Below are 20,557 nucleotides of genomic sequence, written 5' to 3'. Positions count from 1 at the left end.
CTGAGTAGGAACATCTTAAACTAAGTCCTCAGTCTTATTTCCAGTTTTCTTCCTGTAGATCGGGGCTTAGGACACCCTGTCACATTTTCTTCACTCCTCCACCAGGAATTCCTAAAGTCCATGCTCTTGGATCCTGGCAAATCCAGGAGGCTGGGGGATGTGGCAAGCTTTAGCAAGACTGCCTGGGACCAACCCTGCAGCCTTAATTTCCCAGGCCCACTCAGCCCAGCTGGCCAGCAAAGGCAGGCAGGGCTTCCATGTCCACACATGAGAATGACCTGCAGCTGTTCTTTGTCCAGGCTGAGGTCCAGAATTCCCATTGCAGCTCCTAGGAAATCTTTAAAATTAGGTCGGGGATGAGCCTGTCAGTAGATTAGGTAAAGAACTTTTATGAAGTTGAGGGTTAACCATCTGGAGGGTGAACTGGCTGGTGTGATTCTAGAACTGGGGGTGGTGCCTAGCAGCGTATTTGTGAGAAGACACAGCCAGGCTTGGTATATGATGTGGTGTGTGTGTATATTCACAGGCATCGTGGAGCATATACACTTTATTTGTGTGTGTTGAAATAAACCTTACAGATTACAAAGTACTTTTTTTTTTTTTTCTGAGACAGGGTCTCTCTCTGTCGCCCAGCCTGGAGTGCAGTGGTACAATCATAGCTCACTGCAGCCTCGATCTCCCAAGCTCAAGTGATCCTCCCGCCTCAGCCTCCCATGTAGCTGGGACTACAGGTGTGTGACACCATGACTGGCTATTTTATTTTATTTTTGTAGAGATGGAATCTCACAATATTGCCCAGGCTGATCTCAAACTCTTGGGCTCAAGCAGTCCTCTCGCGTCAGCCTACCAAAGTGCTGGGATTACAGGCATGAGCCACCATGCCCAGCCAGATTACAAAATACTTTGACATCTTTTCTCTACAGCCCTCAGAAGGAGGCAGGGCAAGCACAGTTAAATCCCATTACAAATGGGGTGACTGAAGCTCCATTCATGGCTTGCCCAGGGTCACACAAAGAATGAATAGCAGAGCCCTGAGCCTGTGTGCTTCCCTCTGTGCCAGGCTGCTTTACCCAGGCATGGGTGCACCTTGTGCATGGGACATTTCTTTGTTGTGTCCTGAGTACATTAAGCCACTCAGATATTGCTCAGGTGGAGTGAGGGGAAAATGTTTTCAGGTTGTATTAGTCAAAACAAAATACCACACACTGGGTGACTTTAAAATCATACATTTATCCCTCACAGTTCTGGAGGCTTGGAAGTCCAAGTTCAAGGTGGCAGCTGGACGGGTTCCTGGTGAGGGCTCTCTTCCTGGTTTGCAGACAGCCACCTTCTCTTCGCATCCTCACTTGGTGGGAAAAGACAGAGGAGAGAAAGAGAGAGAGAGAGAAATGAGATAGAGAGAGAGAGAGAGAGAGAGGGAGACAGAGACAATGCTCTCTTTTCTTACCAGATCTATAATGAGGGCCCCACCCCATGACCTCATCTAACCGTAATTACCTACCAAAGGCCCATCTCCACATACCATCACATTAGGGGTTAGGGTTTCAACATAAGAATTTGGAGAGGACATAAACATTCTGTCTACAACATGAGTGGAGATCCATCTCTTCCTTACCTCTGGTAAGGGGACCACACGCTGCAGCCAGTGAGACAGTGGCATGTTCTTGTTACAACTCGATCTAACTCCCCCAGAAGAGGAGGCAGGGAAGGCGGACAAAACTGGGAGAGGGAGAGAGTGTTAGGAAGAGAGTAGGGTGGCCAGAGGCAGCAAATAAAATATAAAATGCTTAATTTTGAATCTCAGATAAACAACCAATAATGTTTTTTAGCATAAGTATGTCCCAAACTAAGCTTGGGACATATTTATGCTACGAAATTATTCGTTGTTTATCTAAAATTCAAACTAACTGGGCATCCTGTATTTTAATCTGGCAACCCCAAAAGGCAAGGGCCAAAAATGCCGGAGGCAAGCCAACGGATTCCAGGAGGGACAACTGCTGGACTTTGGACTGATGATGCTCTTTTTATATATTTAACTTTTTAAGAAAGCCTCTTTTCTTTCTTTTTACCAGCTTTTCACTAGCTTTTTAAAAATTGTGGTAAAACATACATAACCTAAAATTCACCGTCTAAACCATTTTTAAGCATACAGTTCAGTGGGATTAAGTAGATTCACACTGTTGCGCCGCCATCACTACCACTCATTTCCAGCACCCTTCCATCACCCCAGCCTGAAACTCTACCCATTGAACACAAGCTGCCCATCTCCGCCTTGCTTCCCCATTCCTGGCGACCACTGCTTCTGTCTCTGTGAATTTTGACTATTCTAGGCACTTCACAAAAGTGGACTCATACGATATCTGTAGTTTTGCGTCTAGCTTCTCTATTTAATTCTTAAAGGGGGGTGGGAACTAAGCAGATCACAAGGGAGCTGCCCACAGAGGTAAAGACAAGGTCAGGTAGGCTGAGAGAGGCAGGAAAGCGGGTCAAGGTGTAGGGCTGGAGGGCAGGGGCGGGCCCTGGGCCTGGGCTGGGGGTCCTGCCCCGGGGCGCACCCAGGGCGAGGGCTGCCCGGAGGAGCCGAGGCTGGCGGACAGCTTGGCCCTGAGCTTGAGGGGAAGGCAGCGATGGGACAAAGGACGGAGGTCTGGGAAGAGGGTCTGCAGAGCAGAAAGCACGGGTAGGGGCGGCCCTGCGCTCGGAAGACAACGGATGGGAGCCGTGTGTGCACGTCGGGAGCTCGGAGTGAGCGTGAGTTTCGTGCCCAGGCCCGCGACTCGGCCCGCCAGGACAGCGCTCCGGGTCGACGGGGTCCTGGAGCCGCGCTGGGGGAGGGCGCAGCGGAGGGTTAACGGGGGCGTTAGGACCCGGAGGCGCGGGCGGACTGTGGGCGGCGGGGCTAGGACCCAGCGGCTCCGGCAGAGCGGAAGCGGCGGCGGGAGCTTCACGGGAGGGCGGCTCGCAGGTGAGGAGGCGTCCGGGGCCGCGGGAAGTAGGGTCGTGGGGGCCTGGCGGGGCGAAGTAGCGGACCCGGAGGGGCTGGAGGGAGGCGGGCGGGAGGCCCGGGACCGTTCCTGACCGAGAAGCCTGCGCCAAGCTGGTGTTCCGCGGCCGCTGCCCGGTGCCCGGCTCCACTGCGAACGCCGCCGCTGGGCCCCGACCGCCCGGGAGGCGTCTTGGGCTCGCCCCGGAGCTTCCTCCCTGGAGCCGCGCCCTGCACCCGGCCTTGCCCGGCCCTAGCAGGGAAGCCAAGGCTTGTGGGGCGCAGGGACCCGGGCTCTGCGGGGTCCCGGTTCCGCCTCCCCACTCCTGCGTCTTCCCGCCCAGGCCGGGTTCTGGGAAGCCTCGCGCGGCTCTTCCGCAGCTGCTGCCCGCCTGGAGCTCCTGGTCCCTCGTAGGGGACCCCACTTCTCTGACACCGCGTTGGGTTCCCGGGGCCTACAGCAAGGCCTGTAACTCCGGGAGAGACCCTGGAGCGGGGAGTGGGAGAACGGTCTGGAGGAAGGGCTCCGAGCACTACGAAATTATAAACCGTGGTCCCAAAGAGGCGTGCTGTGTCTGCATTTTCCTGGGAGTGCACGGTTTACATTCTCGAAAGCAGTGATGTCGACTAGAAATATTGTGCGATACACATGTACAAGTTTTGTCACTTAAAAAGAATTTGAAAAAACTTCATAGATGCAAAAAAAACCAAAACACCATTATTAAAGAATACTTAGGCATTTGTGGAATGCATTGAAGAGTTAACAAAGTGGATAGGCAGGAAATATCGCAGGCCTAGAATGAATTGCAGTTACCCACTGTGGAACTGAGGAGCTAGGGTTTCTCATAAAACTCCGATAGAAGACGACTTTTGATAAATTTTTTTTTTCCGCCAACAAAATCCCCTGTCTTCTCAACTAGTTATTGTCTGTCCACTAAATAAGAGGTGGTCCGTCACTTCTTCAGATGAGCACTACAGGCTTTTCAAAAGATAATTGCTAATCAACCCCTTTGTGCCTGGATTTTCTTATTTGTAAAAATAGATAGTACTACCTAACTCCAAAGTGTGTGGTGAAGACAAACAATTGGGGTGATGTATACTAAAGTAACGAAAGTGTTGACCACACACTACGGGCTGGTTAGTGTTAGATTCCCTTGTTTTTCCCTCAGTATCAAAAACAGATCTAATTTAGGTTTACATAAAGACAAAGTATCAAGATAAGGTGACTTACAGTTGGTACTACTAACAAAATGTTTGGGCTAAGGTTTGCATTATTGCATGAAAACAACAAAACATATCAATAACAAAAAGCTTGGAATTCAGACAACAGATCCAAGTCTGGGCTTGATCTCAAGCTAGTGTTTTGATGTTGAAAAAATGTTATTTGGTCTTTCTAACCCCATTTCCTTATCTAAAATTGGGGATGATGATAAATTCACTGATAATAAGAGTTAAATGAGATTCTTGAGGAGTCAGAATGGTTCTAACGTATGTAGGTATTATTAGCAGTCATACTGTAGCATAAGAAAATACCGTCTGCTGAAAGAGGGACAATAAAGATTATCTACATGGTCATCATTTAAAAGCTACCAGATATAGGAAGAAGGGGCCATAAAATGATAACGTTATGATGATTAATTTTGATGCTTAGGTCAGAGTCCATTCTAGGATATCTCCTGCCCAAAAAGAGCAGAGACTCATTTCTTTGGAATCACAGGATGCTGAGTGAGAGGAAAGAAAAAGAAAAGAAATATTTAAATCACATATGTGATTTCTAAAAGTAAAAAGAAACAGATGAAATTAGTAATATATTTTTAAAATCCAGTATATCCCAAATATGGTTATTTTAGCATGTAATCAATATAAAATAATAAGATATTTTACGTTCTTTTTTTCTAGTCTTTGAAATTTGGTGCATATTTTACACTTATGGCACATCTCAATTCAGGCTATCCACATTTCAAGTGCTCAGTGGCTGCATGTGCCTGGTGGCTACCATATTGGACAGCACAGGTCTAAGGATTTCATTCCTGCCACAAGTCCAAACTCCTAGCTTTAACTTTGAGTGTTTTTAACAAACTGGCCTCTGTTTATCATTGTTTCTTCTAGTACTTCCCCAAGGATGATTGTACCCTCAGCACTCAAGACCGCTTGCTGTTCCCCTATACACTTATTTTTCAAGCTGTTTCTTTTACCTGGAATGCTGTCTTTGCACCTTCTTCCTGGACCTGGTTCACTCTTGTTGCCCAGGCTGGAGTGCAATGGCGTGATCTCGGCACACTGCAACCTCCACCTCCCCGGTTCAAGTGATTCTCCTTCCTCAGCCTCCCAAGTAGCTGGGATTACAGGCATGCACCACCACGCCTGGCTAATTTTGTATTTTTAGTAGAGATGGAGTTTCACCATGTTGGTCAGACTGGTCTCGAACTCCCGACCTCAGGTGATCTGCCTGCCTTCGCCTCCCGAAGTGCTGGGATTACAGGCGTGAGCCGCTGTGCCCGGCCGAGAGGCACACATTCTGCTAAGAGCTTTTTCCTGACTCCCCTAACTCCAAAAGGGATTTGTCACTCCTTAGCTTTGTACTCATGACGGGAGTAGAATGAATTTAATTTGAGTTTAGTTGTTTTTGAGACTCTCCCTGGCTAGTGTAGTGTCTTATTCGTCTTTGTTGTGATCATGGCCTGCACCTAATAGATGATCAGTAGATGTTTGCAGACAGAAAGTAAACCACTCATCAGGTGTATTCAGTCCCATTCTTGAACGGGCTTGCTGCCTCCTTTTTGAGGAGATTTGTGTATGTACTCTTTCACGCATATGTGTGAGCAAACACACACACACTAACAAAAAATTCATCTGAAGATGTGCACAGGAAATATCCTGCATCTTTACCCCCTTTGTGATCTTACATATGGGAGAACTGAGGCACAGAAATAAGTTAGGACAGCCAGCAAACTTGCATCAGTATAAATACAAAGAAGGGGAGGGAGGAACATGCTTGAAAGGCGTGTGGTGGTCTCAGAGGGTTAGGTTTCTCAGTTGGCTGGGCAGCAGCTGGCCATGCTTTAGTTATTTGATGGGAGGAAAAATGAGTGGGAGGTGCCCACTTATTACTCCTCAGTAACTCCTGGGCTCTGATGAGTATTCAAGGCAAGTACAGATCTGGAAAGCCTGGATGCAAAGGAGGAACTCACTGAAAAGTGCTGGCCTGAGGAGGGCAGAAGGGAGGGCTGGGGAAGCCAGCAGGGGGAGCAAAGGAGTAGGCTCCAGCTGGGTGAAGATGTTGGTGTGGTACGTTATGTAAAATATACAAGTTATTGGGAATAACCACATCTCAGCAGTGCTAGTTCTCAGTTTGGAGAATGGGAAATGGAAAGGATCAGATTCAGAGACGGCAACTTACTCAAGGTCACAGCATTTTAAACCCAAATGAGATCTCCTAGGCCCCTTCATGCCGCACTCATCCATCCCTACCTACTTGTGTTGCAACCAAGGGCCCCACTGTAGTGCCTAGGGGAGCAGGCCTAGGGCACAGTGCCAGGCCTGATTAATGTCTTCCTTAGCATTTTCCAGCGAGGGGCTGTGATTAGGCCTGTTTATAGGGGCCTGGTCCCTTAATATTCTGCCTGGTGCATCTCTTGCCAATCAAATCAGTGCTGTCTGCAGTGTGATTGCTGCTTTAGTGGCACCAGGGAGAGGAGTTAATTAAACCCAATATAAATAGACTCTGCCCTCACTTTGCAATTTCAGGAGTGTTTTTCCTTCCTGTCCTCCACCCCCACAGGCACCTCTTTCCTCTTGGCCCCCTAAGCTCTAGCCTGGGTGAGCAGGGCTGGATACGCCTATACCTAGAGTCACTAGCCACTGCCCAGTCTGTTTCAGGAGCAGGCCTCAAATTCCTCAGGGGTTAAAGTGGGAAGAACCCATGTGTGCACATTTTTTGTGCTTTTCCAGAACTGGGTACCATTTGGCAGTTGATCAGGCAATCTCCCCCGCTACCCCATTTCTACCCCTTTTGTTTCCAGCCTCTTTTTTCCTCTGCAACCAAGGTTTCTTGTTTATCCAAGGTGGGGAGCTGAACTGAGACAATGTATGGAAAGGGTGCCTGGCAGGTAGCAAGCACCTTGTAGGGGGTCAGAAATGTTGCACCTTCTCTGAACTCCTCCATTGACCCTACAGATTCCCCAGTCCCTGGTCCTGCCCTTTCCCTCATTCACTCAGCAGGCATCAGCAGAATCCCATCTATGCGCTCCTGGCCTCTCACCAAATGCTCTGTCCCCTACTCCCCTATCTGTGCAGGCCGAAGCTATGTGCATAGTTGGGATGAGGGCTGTGTTGTCTCAACACCACCCTGCCCTGTGGTGGGTGGGTGCAGGTGGTCGTGGATGGCTCTGATGCTCCGGCTCCCACCCACAGGCACCATGACTCCTGTGAGGATGCAGCACTCCCTGGCAGGTCAGACCTATGCCGTGCCCCTCATCCAGCCAGACCTGCGGCGAGAGGAGGCTATCCAGCAGATGACGGATGCCCTGCAGTACCTGCAGAAGGTCTCTGGAGGCATCTTCAGCAGGTGGGTGCTGCCACTCACCCCCACCTGATGAGAGGGCCATCCCTGTCCTGGGCAATCCCAGCAACACACCCTCTGGGAGCAGCCCCCTTGGGGAATCCTGGTCCTGGGGAACCCATCTGGCTTCCCTGTGTGGGAGGGGCTGAAGTGAGAGCCCAACTTGGAAGCTTTTACTCCTGGGAGTCCAAGAGCTCAGTCCCCTCCACCCCACTTAGCCTCCTGGTTTCCTGTGGTGGCTCTGCTCTCACAACTCGTGCTTTTCCTCCCATTGGAGGGCCTATTCCTTCACGTTTTCCTGCAGCCAGCAAATATTTACCCAGTAGTGCTCGTGTGCAAGGCAGTGTGGGAATCTCTATATATCCAGCCACGGATAAGACAACATACCTCTCCACCTGGAGCGCACATTCTGGCAGGAGAGAAAGACCTAAATAACCAATACATGATTAGTTCTTCAATAACAGTTGTGACAAGGTCTATTGATAATATTTTGTAATCACTAATATTCATATAGTATAAACTGTGCACCACCATTGATTTGAGTGCATTAACTCACACTTCATGAGCAGGCACTGCCGTCATCTCATTTTATAGATGAGGAAACTGAGGCACAGAAAGGCTGAGAGACCTGGCCAAGTGACAGAGCCAGGATTCAAAGCCATAGATCATGGCCCCGGGTTATGTAGGTTATTACTGCATCTGTTCAGGGGAGATGGGGTACTGTGAGGCTCGTCATGGGAAGCCTGGCTTGGTCTCAGGTCAGGGAAGGCAGATGTGAGGAAATGACATTTATGGTAAAGTCTGAGGGTTGAGTGGGTAGGTTGGGAAGAACATTCCAGAAAGAAGCACATGAACTACAGCCTGGAGGTGGAGGACCTAAAAGGAAGCCAGCATGGCTGGAGCACGGAGTGGCCATTGAGGGAGGCAAGCTGGAGGGGTGCAGCTTGTTGTATTGGGAGCGCTGACCTCGCACAGTCCTTGGGCTCCAGTGACTTCACTCAGTGTTTATCTAACATGAGTGAGTGAATGGTGTTTGCTGTTTTTTTGGCAAAGGTCCCAGGGGTTGTCGGGTACACAGGTCCTGTCTTTGGCCATAAGCAACCTGAAATGAGGCTTGGTCTCCTTCCCAGGATCCCACACCATGCCTCACATGGTAGACCCCAGCGGGAAGTATGTGACTGCCTGACTCGGGTGCCTCTCATGGTCCAAGTCATCCCTGCCCTGTCCCTTCCCTGGTTGTCGCCAGACCTGGAGCCCCTGCTCCTTCACTTTGCAGCCTCCTCTTCTGTCACCAACTGGGAACCCACCTCTTCCTGAAAGTCCTGCCCCACTGACTCACCGGCTTGCCCCAAGCTTGTCAAGAATGTCCCAGTAACCAGGGGGCACCCACTGAAGTGACTGGGGGGTTACCTTGGAGTTGATGCCTTGGCTCAGATCCAGCTCCCCTGTTTTCTTCCTCTGTAACCTTGGACAACCCAACCCCTCTAAGCCTCAGTGTTCTCATTTGTGAAGTTGTGGTAATAATGGTAGCTTCCTGGTAGAATTATTGTAAATATTAAATTAATCAAAACATGCAAAGGAATGGAACAGTGCCTGGCACCTAGGAAGCCTTCAGGAAATGCTGTGTCTTCCCTGTTGATAATCTTGACCCGTACACTGCCTTTGGTTGCCATTCATGAACCTGCCACCAATAGTAACAGAAAGTGCTGGATGCACCTTTTGTGCTTATCGTTGTGCTAGATGTGCCCAAGGGACGCCTAGGGAAGAGGACGCAGGTCTTTAAGAGCCATCAGCTCCAGATTGTGGCCACCCCATGTCCAGCACTTAGAATGGAGGCCAAAACCATTCCCTCGGAAATTGTGTTTCCTTGCCAAGACGGGGACTGCATGGTTGCCCTTCTCTGAGGGCAGCCCTGGATTTTTGGCATCTTTCCTTTCCTGTCCTGGTACTTGGCACCTTGTAGACAGTTGCATGTCCCCTTCCCAGGGATGGGATGAGGAGAGGGCAGGAAGGCATTTCCTGGGTAGTGGAGTGCTGCGTTCATTGAGTGTGGGTTCTCCAAGCTGCTGGCACAGCCCAGGGAGGGCCGGATGCCTCTCAGGAGCCTTGGGCCTGAGTCCTGGCTCCCTCACTCCTGGGTTCCAGGTCACTGCATCTGTCTCTCCACCATGTGCTCCACCTCGTGCTGGACCTTAAGAGATACCAATTATGTGGCTGACACTGTGTCCTAGAGGCTGGAATGGGAACACATAGGGCGAGATTGATTGTTAATTGCTAGCATGAACCGCGTGGGCTTCTCAGGGTCTAGAGTGGAGAGAAGTCGGTAAGAATTGGTGGCACGCCTGTCAGAACTCCCCAGACCAAGCTAAGCAAAAATTAAACAATCAGTAGAGCAGCCTTCGGAGTAAGGGCTAAAATGATGTCCTCAGGGCCGGGTTTTGCTTTCCTTCCATGTCAGTTTGCTCCTTTGGGTCTGGCTGCATTCCCAGACAGGCCATGCTCTCGTGGTAGCAAGGTGACATGACACAGGGTCAGGTCCAGCAGGAAAGAATGCTCTCCTGTGTCCCCACTTTCTCCAGAAGCCACACTCACCCATCCCACCTGGCTTGGTCCTCATGTCTATCCCAGAATCCATTACTGGGGCCAGGGGACTATGACACACCACTTGGCTTAGACTGAGAAGCTCTGTGGGCAGCCCCACCTGAAGCTCTGGGACTAAGCCTGCAAGAGAGATGGATTCCCCAAGGGAAATGGGGCCATTGCTTGAGTACAAAGGAAATAGTTGCTGAAGAGGAGAACCACGTGCTTACTCCACATAGGGCAGACTCCTGGAAGAGGGGGGCAGGGTAGGGAGGTGGATATGCAGGTTGCCCTGGTGGGGTCTGGAAATGGGGGCCGCAGGCTTGGAGAGAGGCCTCAGTGTGGCTTGGAACGTGGTGTATGGTGGTCTGCCGCGAAGGCCGGCCTGCACAGGGGTGGGAGGGGGGTGCTTCTGCATGGGAAGCACAGACAGCGCTGCCTCTGCCTTGCACTCAGCTCTCGGGGCATGAGAGGCTGACTTTCCGTGAGCCTGTGGGCCAGGCCTCTTTGAATGGGGCTGAGGGAGCTTTGCCCTGGTTCCTTTGTGTCCCCACGGTGCCACGGGAGGCTCCCTGGCAGGGTGTGGGGCAAGGCAGTGAGTGAAGAGTTGGGATGAGTGAGTTAGGGCCCACGGATTACTCAAGACAGGACTTCAAGTTGATTCAGGAGTGTTAGGAAGCTGTGATTGGATTTTGAGCAGGGCAGGGATGGGACGGAAGAGTTTGGGGAAGGTTCCTCAAGCATCCATCACGGAAGGGACAAGAAGGAAGAGAGAGTGGATGCTGGGGACACCCAGAAGCTGTTATTGTAGTCAGGATGTGACAGGGGTGAGGCTACAGACAGGGGACTTGCAAGCAGGGAGGGCAGGGTGAGACATTCAGAGGAAACGACGACAGGAAATGGTGACAGATAGGGAACGAGGATGAAGGGAAGGGAGAGCCAGTGATGACTGGCAGTGGAGTGGGGAGCACCGCCACCTCTCCTCCTCCACTTGCCCCCTCCTGTGGCACTGGACAAGCGAGTGGGCTTTTCATTGTCCATGGGCTTTTTTGGTGGGGATGTGACCAGCTTTGAACCCTTCCCCTTAAACATGCTCCTCCTGCACGGAAGAGACAGGGGCAGGGGAGAGACTCTCTCCCCACCACCCCATCTCAGGCCCCAGCACAGCCTGGCCTCTGGCCTCACTGGCGTCTGTGCCCAGTGATGCAGGCAGGTGAGCTCCTGGCAAATTAGCATTCCAGGCTGTGCTCTCTCCTCCTGCTCTGCTGCAGCCGGGAGTGTGCAGAGACTGGAGGGGATGACAATCACCTCCCAGGCTGTCTTCAGCTGTGCCCTCCATCCCCTCCCTGCCCCCTCTTTCTGTCCCTCCAGCTGCTCCCTCTTCATCTGGGAGAAGCCAGGCCCCCAAAATAACTTGCCAGATATGTCACCTGCTTCCCATGACGTAGATGACAAGGCAGAAGGGAGTTGGGATGGCACGGGGAAGAGGAAGGAACAGACTGTGTTTGTGGAAGTTTGGATGCTGTCATCTGCCATTGCCCGTCAGCCCCTGCCCAATCTCTTCCCCCAAGAGGCAGTGCCACTGCCCAGCACCTTCCCCCTGGGAAGGGTGATTTTCTCTGCGAAGCTCTTGGTCCTTTCCTCCATCTCTTTCTTTGTCCTTTTCCCCACCTCTTCCTTTCTTCTCCCCTTCCTCCTTTCCCCTTTCCCCTTGTCCTCGCTTCCTTCATCCTTCCTTCTCCCCTGTTCTCTCTACCAATTGGCACCTGGTGGCCCCGAAGGTTACACATTGCACTAGATCACTGCATAATTAGCAAGTCATTCTTAATTATCCCAGAGTGGAGAAGATAAAGGTGAAAGCAAGAGCCCAGGTTCAGCGTCTGCTTCCCTGGGGTCATGAGAGAGGCAGGGGAGGAGAAGCAGTGAATGTGAATCTGGGTCAGGAGTGGGTGCTCCCTGCTTCTTCCTCCCCAGCAGCCTCTAGGGGGACTGGTGTGTTGACGTTGATGGGCCATGATCAGCTCCTTCTCACCTTCACAGTAATCCCATGATGTAGAAGGGACCATTCCTGTTTTTCAGTGGAAGAAGCTGAGGCAAAGACCAGTTAGTGACCTCCCCAGGGTCACACTGCTGCTAAACAGATGTGAAACCCAGGCCTGTGGGTTGTTGTGGTTATTGATATTCATTTCTTACTTCCCCAGGAGCCCTGAGTCCCTTTGAATGTGGATGTGTGTCGTCTGATTTGTCTTTCACTCCCACGGCCCCAGCATGTGCTCTACAAATGGGATGCACTCAAGTTATTGAACAGTGAGGGGTGGAGGGGGGAGAAGGAAAGCAAGGGATGCTTGGAGTTGGTCCCCTCCGGGGCAGATAGAGGAAGATGGACCCGTAGTGAGACCACGCACAGAACAGGCTGGGTGAGCCACTTCCGTCCCTGATGTCCACAGAGGCAGCTTCCTCTCTAGTGCTGGGCGAGCGTGCCATAGGGTATGGCTTCAGCACTGAGCTTGTAAACTGACCTACCTTGAAGTAGGCCACCAAGCCAAGGGCGTCTGGACCAGGAATGACAAACAAATGGCACCATTCCCCCACCCTCAGGGTGGACATTGTTCATCAACGGCCTGGCCCCAGTGAGGCCTACGGGCCTTCCCGACACAGCCTTCCAGACCATCCTGCTAGTCCATGGAGATAGCAGATATGCTGCAAGCTTTCTGATCCTGAGTCTGCACTTGTCCTCGGCACCATAGCCTGTGACTGTAAGAGAATAGACTGTCCGGGGGCTTTGTCAACAAGCACGATGTTCATTAGTCTCATGGGCTCTTGGCTAAGGAAAGAGCCCCAGGGTCATGTCTTCTACCTCCACCTTAGGCAGGATTCACCCTTGGGGCACCCCCGGGAGGCGCTTGTGAGCTGGAACCTAATTGCTCTGCAAAGTGATGCAGTTGTTTATGGAATTTTTTTTTTTTTTTTTTTTTAACAGAACAGAGATCTGTTTCCTTGCAACTCTGCCTGTTATTCCTGATACAAGTTTACTCACTTCTCCACCTGACAGCTCTTTTGATATTTTGATATTCGAAGGGAATGATCATATTCTCAAAGTCTTCTGATCTTTAGCCAGAACATCCTTCAGTTATCTTCACATGTCGGGAGTTTCTCACTCATCACCATCCTCATCACCCTCCTTGAGATGTTTGCTCATTTGTCATTTTCTGTTCAGCCAGCGGCTGTTACACATCAGGCCCCATCTCAGGTGCTAGAGACATAGCAGTGAATGAGGCAGACTTTGCAGTCTGCAGGGGAGTTCAGAGTCCTCTTACTGTGTGGATCCAGTTTAAAGGGATGTGACTGTGGCTGAGACTGGTGCCTGGCATGGATTCGTTCATGAGTCCAGGGCTCTGTTTTCTGTGGTGGCTCCAGGAGAGTGCACGGTCCCTCCTGATTGAAAGAAGGATGAAGGGCAGAAGAGGGGCGGGGAGCTGTGTGCCCTAAGATCTCATTGCCTTTTTATGCCGATTAACATGCTTTTAGCCCCTACTGAGCTTATAGTTAACAGAAGTTTCCAGGTCTTTCTTCACCTGAACTGTGTCTAAAACAAGTTCCCTCCACCTTCTATATTTATACGCTTGATTTTTAAAACCTAAATGTTGGGCTTCACATTTGTTCCTTGTAAATTTCATCTGGGTGATTGCAGTCTACCCTCTGGCCTTTGAAAATTGTCTGAGCCTTGATTCGATCATGAAACCAGCTTACCCTTCCCCTGTGTGCTGGCCCCAGTTTTCTAACCAGGTGTTGAAGGAACTGGATGGACTCTGCCAGATCCCTCCATGCAAGGCTGGAATCAGTCCATTGTTCAACTGTGCCCTTTGGGGCTGTGGTTCATTTGGCTCTGATTTTTCCTATATGTTCTCTCCTCCAACCCCCATCGCTCCATCTTGTCCACAAGATTTTGTTAGAAGCCGTCAAAATCCTGCTGACTGGAGATGCGCTGTGCTGCATGTTTTCCCCGGACACAGCAGGCTAATAATCCTGTTACAAAGAGAAATGCTGTACACTTTGAGCAGTGCTGGCCCCTGGGACTCACCGCGGCCTTTTCTAAGTGCTTACAGACTCTCTGTTTAATAATCCAGTCCAGAAATTTTCCAGGGCTCATTGTTGAGCTTGGTGTTTGCAACTTTGAGTGATCAGCCCTTCCGTCCTTTGTGGGAGCACCAGGACAGAGCAGCCTTTGTCCCTCCCCAGTCTCAGTTCCCTCCCACTGCCCCGTGGACCTCAAATGCAGAGCTTATGCACCTACCGAAGGTCGTGTCAGCACCCAAGGCAGAATGAGGCTGCCTTGGGAACTAGGGTAAATTAAAACAGCTTGTGCTGGAGGACCCTTTACAGCAGATGAAGGCCTCTCCCCAGCCAGAAAAGATGGAGCACACGCTGGGTGGTGGCCCTGCTTCCTAACTGGAAGGAGATGGTGCTCTTCTTTTTTCTTTCTGAATTGTGGCCACCTTCATACCAGTCTGTCATGGAACACTTAATGCCGCTTGAGTGCCTGCTGGTACTCCCAGCCCTGCCATGCCTGAGCCCCCTGCACACAAGGAGCCAGGAGTAATCAGGGCAGACCCGTTAGGGCACGGGGACTCCTGGATTGTGAAATTGGCTCTCTGGGGGCCAAGGCCTTCTAACGTTGGTGGAAGTGGCTTTGGCTTATTGGGTCCGATTCTAGGCCATTCATTCCAACCTTTAGAGACATCCCAGCTTTCCCTAGCCCAGAGTCTGCAACCCCTCCACCATCCCACATCCTCCCCCTCCCTTTCCTCATGAACCCCAGTCGCACCTCTGCCTTCTCATCCCTGCGCACCACACAGCCTCGCTCGTGCCCGGTGAATGCTGAGGCTGCTCTGCACGTGGAGTGTGGCCCTGTGGGCAAGGGCTGGGCTCTTGGAGGTAGGGGAGCTACAAGGGCGACTGGGAGGAGGATGTTGTTACACACGCATCAGAGTTAACTTTGCAGTGAGAGCGGCCTTGCTGCGGCCAAAGAACATGGAAAAGCATGAGTGGGGTGATGTGCCTTAAAGCATCAGACACTTGGGCCTCGGGCACCAGGAGCCGGCCACAGGGATGTCTGGGGAAATGGCGTTCCATGAGATGCAAGCACACAAGAATGCACTTGGCACATCTGGGGAACAGCAGGCAGCTGATATCACTGGGCCCACCCCGCACCAGGGAGGATGGAAGCAGGTGAGGAGCTAGACCACACTGAGGCGGTGGTCGGGACTTAGGGTTTGCTCAGTGAGCCGTTCACTATGTGCAGGGGCAGTTCCCCGTCTGAATTTAGGTGACAACACTCAGGTCCAGCCTTGCCAGTCTCAGCCTCCGGTCTCCATTCCCCCTCTGCAGAGGCCACTTTGTCTGCTGCATGTGATCATGAGGGGTTGTGAAGTGCTTGCCCCATCAGTAGCCATGTGTGCATGTGTAAATACCATCCTCTGTGTGCCCTGGAGGCTGTCCTTCAGATAGCATGTACAGGTGGCAGCATAGGGCCTGTCCCTACTGAGAGTGCAGGGAACTCAGTACCATCAACTCCTTGACCCTGCAGGTCAGATTATCCTTGTAGAGGCCCCCTGGATGGCACCAAGATCAGCCCTGGCAAGCAGGTGACCCTGACTTAAGAGCCCTTGCCTGAGGGCCTGGCCTGGCAGCTCTGCTGTTAGGAGCAGGAGGTGTGCAGGGGGTGGGGAGCAGCCCAGCCTCTGTGATCTTCTCCATGGCAGGATCTCCCAGCGGGTAGAGCAGAGCCGGAGCCAGGTGCAGGCCATTGGAGAGAAGGTCTCCTTGGCCCAGGCCAAGATTGAGAAGATCAAGGGCAGCAAGAAGGCCATCAAGGTAGTCCCCATGCCCCTGTGTCCTGAGGCTACTGGGCAGTCCCTCCATTTCCCCGTGCCTCTGAGGCTGCCCAGTCTCTGCCCTGCTGCCCACCTGTACTTTGGGCTTTCTTCTCTCCCAGGCTCCCAACTCCACCCTCTCCTGCCAAGCAATCCTAGCCCTCTGAGCCTCTTGGGGCCCCCTCAGACTTGTCCCTGTGTCCACAGGTGTTCTCCAGTGCCAAGTACCCTGCTCCAGAGCACCTGCAGGAATATGGCTCCATCTTCACGGGCGCCCAGGACCCTGGCCTGCAGAGACGCCCCCGCCACAGGATCCAGAGCAAGCACCGCCCCCTGGACGAGCGGGCCCTGCAGGTCTGCTGGCCGCACACATAACTTAGCCTGTCACACACCAGGAGGACTGGATACTGGGGAGGAGCCGGGGCCACCAAGGGTTCTGTCCCCCAGAAGAGGCTGACTGGGATGGGGTGGCAGCTGATTAGGCCCGGCACTAAATATTCACCATCCCTTGGCCATCCTGGCCCTCCCAGGAGAAGCTGAAGTACTTTCCTGTGTGCGTGAGCACCAAGCTGGGGCCCGAGGACGATGCAGAAGAGGGACTTGGGGGTCTTCCCAGCAACATCAGCTCTGTCAGCTCCTTGCTGCTCTTCAACACCACCGAGAACCTGTATGGCCAGAAGGCAGGGCCGAGGGGTGTGGGCAGGAGGCCCGGCCTGGCTCAGTGGGGACCCAGGGCATCAGACACAGGTACAGTACATAGGCCAGGAGCCAGGGGTGACGGGTGGCTCGGCTCGGGAGGCCTGGGACCCCACGGTGCACACTGTGCCCCTGATGATGTGGGAGAGGAACATGGGCTCAGGACAGCAGGTGTCAGCTTGCCTGACCCCCATGTCGCTCCTGTAGATACAAGAAGTATGTCTTCCTGGACCCCCTGGCTGGTGCTGTAACAAAGACCCGTGTGATGCTGGGGGCAGAGACAGAGGAGAAGCTGTTTGATGCCCCCTTGTCCATCAGCAAGAGAGAGCAGCTGGAACAGCAGGTGGGAGGGGCGGGACAGAGGTGGAGACAGGTGCAGTGGCCCAGGGCCTTGCCAGAGCTCCTCTCCAGTCCAGGCTGTTGAGCCCCTTATTCCACCCATGGGAGGTGCACACAAGGTCTTGTTGGCTGCCCCTGCAGGTCCCTGTCACCTCTCACATGTCCCTGCCTAATCTTGCAGGTCCCAGAGAACTACTTCTATGTGCCAGACCTGGGCCAGGTGCCTGAGATTGATGTTCCATCCTACCTGCCTGACCTGCCCGGCATTGCCAACGACCTCATGTACAGTGCCGACCTGGGCCCCGGCATTGACCCCTCTGCCCCTGGCACCATTCCAGAACTGCCCACCTTCCACACTGAGGTAGCCGAGCCTCTCAAGGCAGGTGAGCTGGGTTCTGGGATGGGAGCTGGGCTGGGGACTTCCCTGCTCACACACCTTCTTCCCTAGACACCCCACACTTTGTGTTTCAGACCTACAAGATGAGGTACTAACAGCACCCCCACCGCCCCCACCACCTCCCCCAGCTCCTGAGGTGCTGGCCAGTGCACCCCCACTCCTACCCTCAACCGCGGCCCCTGTAGGCCAAGGCGCCAGGCAGGACGACAGCAGCAGCAGCGCGTCTCCTTCAGGTGGGAGCAGCTCTTTGAGGCCACCTCATTTCTGGCGTGCTCAGTGCACTCGGGTGGATTTTCTGTGGATTTGTTAAGTGAAATTGAAATTCTCAATTTTTTGAATAGTTCCCATTTCAAATATCTTGTTCTACTTGGTTCATAAAATAGTGGTTTTCAAACTGTAGAGCTCTGGACTTCTCACTTCTAGGACAGAGGGAGCCTGAACAAGTGAGGCTCTGGGTTCCCCATTCCTAATTAAACCAATGGAAAGAAGGGGTCTAATAACAAACTAAACTACAGCAACACATTTTTCTTTTCAGCTTCACTGTTGTATCTCCCAGTCTAACCCTAGCATCCAGAAGTGGCACAAAACCCCTCTGCTGGCTCATGTGTGCAACTGAGACTGTCAGAGCATGGCTAGCTCAGGGGTCCAGCTCTGCAGGGTGGGGGCTAGAGAGGAAGCAGGGAGTATCTGCACACAGGATGCCTGCACTCAGGTGGTTGCCGAAGTCAGTGCCTAGGCCCCACACAGTCTCCAAAGGTCCGGCCTCCCCAGCGCGGGGCTCCTCGTTTGAGGGGAGGTGACTTCCCTCCCAGCAGGCTCTTGGACACAATAAGCTTCCCCAGCCCTGCCTGAGCAGCCTTTCCTCCTTGCCCTGTTCCCCACCTCCCGGCTCCAGTCCAGGGAGCTCCCAGGGAAGTGGTCGACCCCTCCTGTGGCCGGGCCACTCTGCTAGAGTCCATCCGATAAGTTGGCATCGGCAAGGCCAAGCTGCGCAGCGTGAAGGAGCGAAAGCTGGAGAAGAAGAAGCAGAAGGAGCAGGAGCAAGGTGAGCGGGCCCTGGAGCCTGCGGTCGGAGGGCCTTGGGCAAGATCGCCTCCTCCCCTCCAGCCCTGAGTCCACCGGGTGCTTTCTGCCCACCCCCTGCTCTTGGCAGCTGGCCCCTGCTTCCCCTAGGGCACATGCTGGAAGCCCTGGGCCGCCACCAGAGGTCCTCAGCCCTCCTGCCTGGGCTATGGCTCCTTCCTGGTTTGGGAGCCATAGTGGAGCTTTCCTCTCTAAGCTCACCCAGCTGAAACTGTGACAGGAGAATCTTCTTCGACTGCCAAGAGTGGTCCAAGGCAATGGTCAGCCACTGCAGCCTCCTGAGATTTTTAGAGACTGGATCTGAGGCCTCTTGAGGCTACTGATGATGCCTGCTGTGAACGCAGACACTGGTGTGATGCGATGCCTGCGCCTGCAGCGGCAATGCCCTGGGCACTATGGTTTTGAGCTTGTACGCAGCGCTGCTTTTGCCTTGCTCTGTGACCCCAGGCAAGCTGCCTCACCTCTCTGGGCCAGTTTCCCCATCGTACAGTGGTGCTGCACACCCTGGCCCTGTCCCCGAGGTGGCTGGGAAGTGGCTCCTCAAACAGCCGCTTTCTCATCAGCGCCCGGTGCTGGGTCAGGGATTGACTGAGGCTCTGAGCTAACTGGGAAACAGTGGCCTTGGAGGGCTGGGGAGTGTCATGGGGCTGGGGACAGGGAGCCACCGGTCGCATGTGACTGAACTCTTCACCCCAGTCTGTGGCTTTCCCGTTGCAGTGAGAACCACGAGCCAAGGTGGGGACTTGATGTCGGATCTCTTCAACAAGCTGGTCATGAGGCGCAAGGGTAGGAGGCAGGGCCACTGCCCGCCCTGGGCCGGCACATTGTAATTCTGTCCTGCCTTTTTCTTCCTGTATTTAAGTCTCCGGGGGCTGGGGGAACCAGGGTTTCTCACCAACCACCCTCACTCAGCCTTTTCCCTCCAGGCATCTCTGGGAAAGGACCTGGGGCTGGTGAGGGGCCCGGAGGAGCCTTTGCCCGCGTGTCAGACTCCATCCCTCCTCTGCCGCCACCGCAGCAGCCACAGGCAGAGGAGGACAAGGACGACTGGGAATCCTAGGGGGCTCCATGACACCTTCCTCCCCCAGACCCAGACTTGGGCCGTTGCTCTGACATGGACACAGCCAGGACAAGCTGCTGAGACCTGCTTCCCTGGGAGGGGGTGACAGAACCAGCACTGTGCAGAGACGAGCTTCAAGGAGCGGAAGGCTGGCCTGAGGCCACACAGCTGGGGTGGGGACTTCTGTCTGCCTGTGCTCCATGGGGGGACGGCTCCAGCCAGCCTGCGCCAGTGTGTTCTTCTCTTCTCTAAAGAGGCTTCCAGAGAAAATGGCACACCAATCAATAAAGAACTGAGCAGAAACCAACAGTGTGCTTTTAATAAAGGACTTCTAGCTGTGCAGGATGCAAACGTCTCGGGGTCAGTGACTGCCTCCTGCCCCTGTTTGTCCCTAGGCAGTGGGGGCAGAAGCTCCCAGCTGACCTGTTTCTCTGGGATGAGAGGCAGGAGAGAAGGGCAGTCAGCAGGGGCAGCTGTTGCAGATGGGAGGAATAGTCTCCCACAAAAAAGGTTTCAGTGACAGACACGGGGTCTCTAAAAATAGTCATGCTGAGAGCCTAATGGCCCTTGGCACAATTGCTGGTGTTGGGGTTGAAGATGTCTTGGAGTTTGCTCAAGTGATTGAGAGGGAGGGAGGTGCCATCAACTTGGAGGAACTGGCACCAAGCCAGGGAGATACAAATCCAGGCAAGGCTGTGGGGCAGGTTAGGGAGCAAGGCTGCAGGAGTGACTCAGGAAGAAGGTGGGGGAGGTGACAAGCCCCCAGGCAGGGGCCCTGTGGCCATGGGGATCTTTTTAAATTGAGACTAGGGGGTGAAAGTCCAGGGCAGCTAACTTTAGTTATTATAGAAAGGGCAGAAGCAGATGGGTCTCCTCCGTCTCGCTTCTAAGAAGGTGGGCAGGACAGAAATGGCAGCCTCCTGCAGAGGCCCAGTGAGAAGCCTGGCCCTCTGCCACGCAGGATGGAAGACAGATTGGATTCCAC

General features: G+C 53.1%; 1 pseudogene; it reads left to right on the top strand.

Annotated features, from left to right (window-relative positions):
* Positions 1-2,889: 2,889 nt before the first annotated feature.
* On the top strand, positions 2,890-19,917 carry LOC115932955 (WAS protein family homolog 2-like; annotated as a pseudogene).
* The last annotated feature ends 640 nt before the right edge of the window (positions 19,918-20,557 follow it).

The sequence above is a fragment of the Gorilla gorilla genome, chromosome 21 (genome assembly GCF_029281585.2).
Source record: "Gorilla gorilla gorilla isolate KB3781 chromosome 21, NHGRI_mGorGor1-v2.1_pri, whole genome shotgun sequence".
NCBI lineage: Eukaryota > Metazoa > Chordata > Mammalia > Primates > Hominidae > Gorilla > Gorilla gorilla.
Note: the sequence above shows the minus strand (reverse complement) of the source record. Positions and strands in the feature narration are given on the sequence as shown.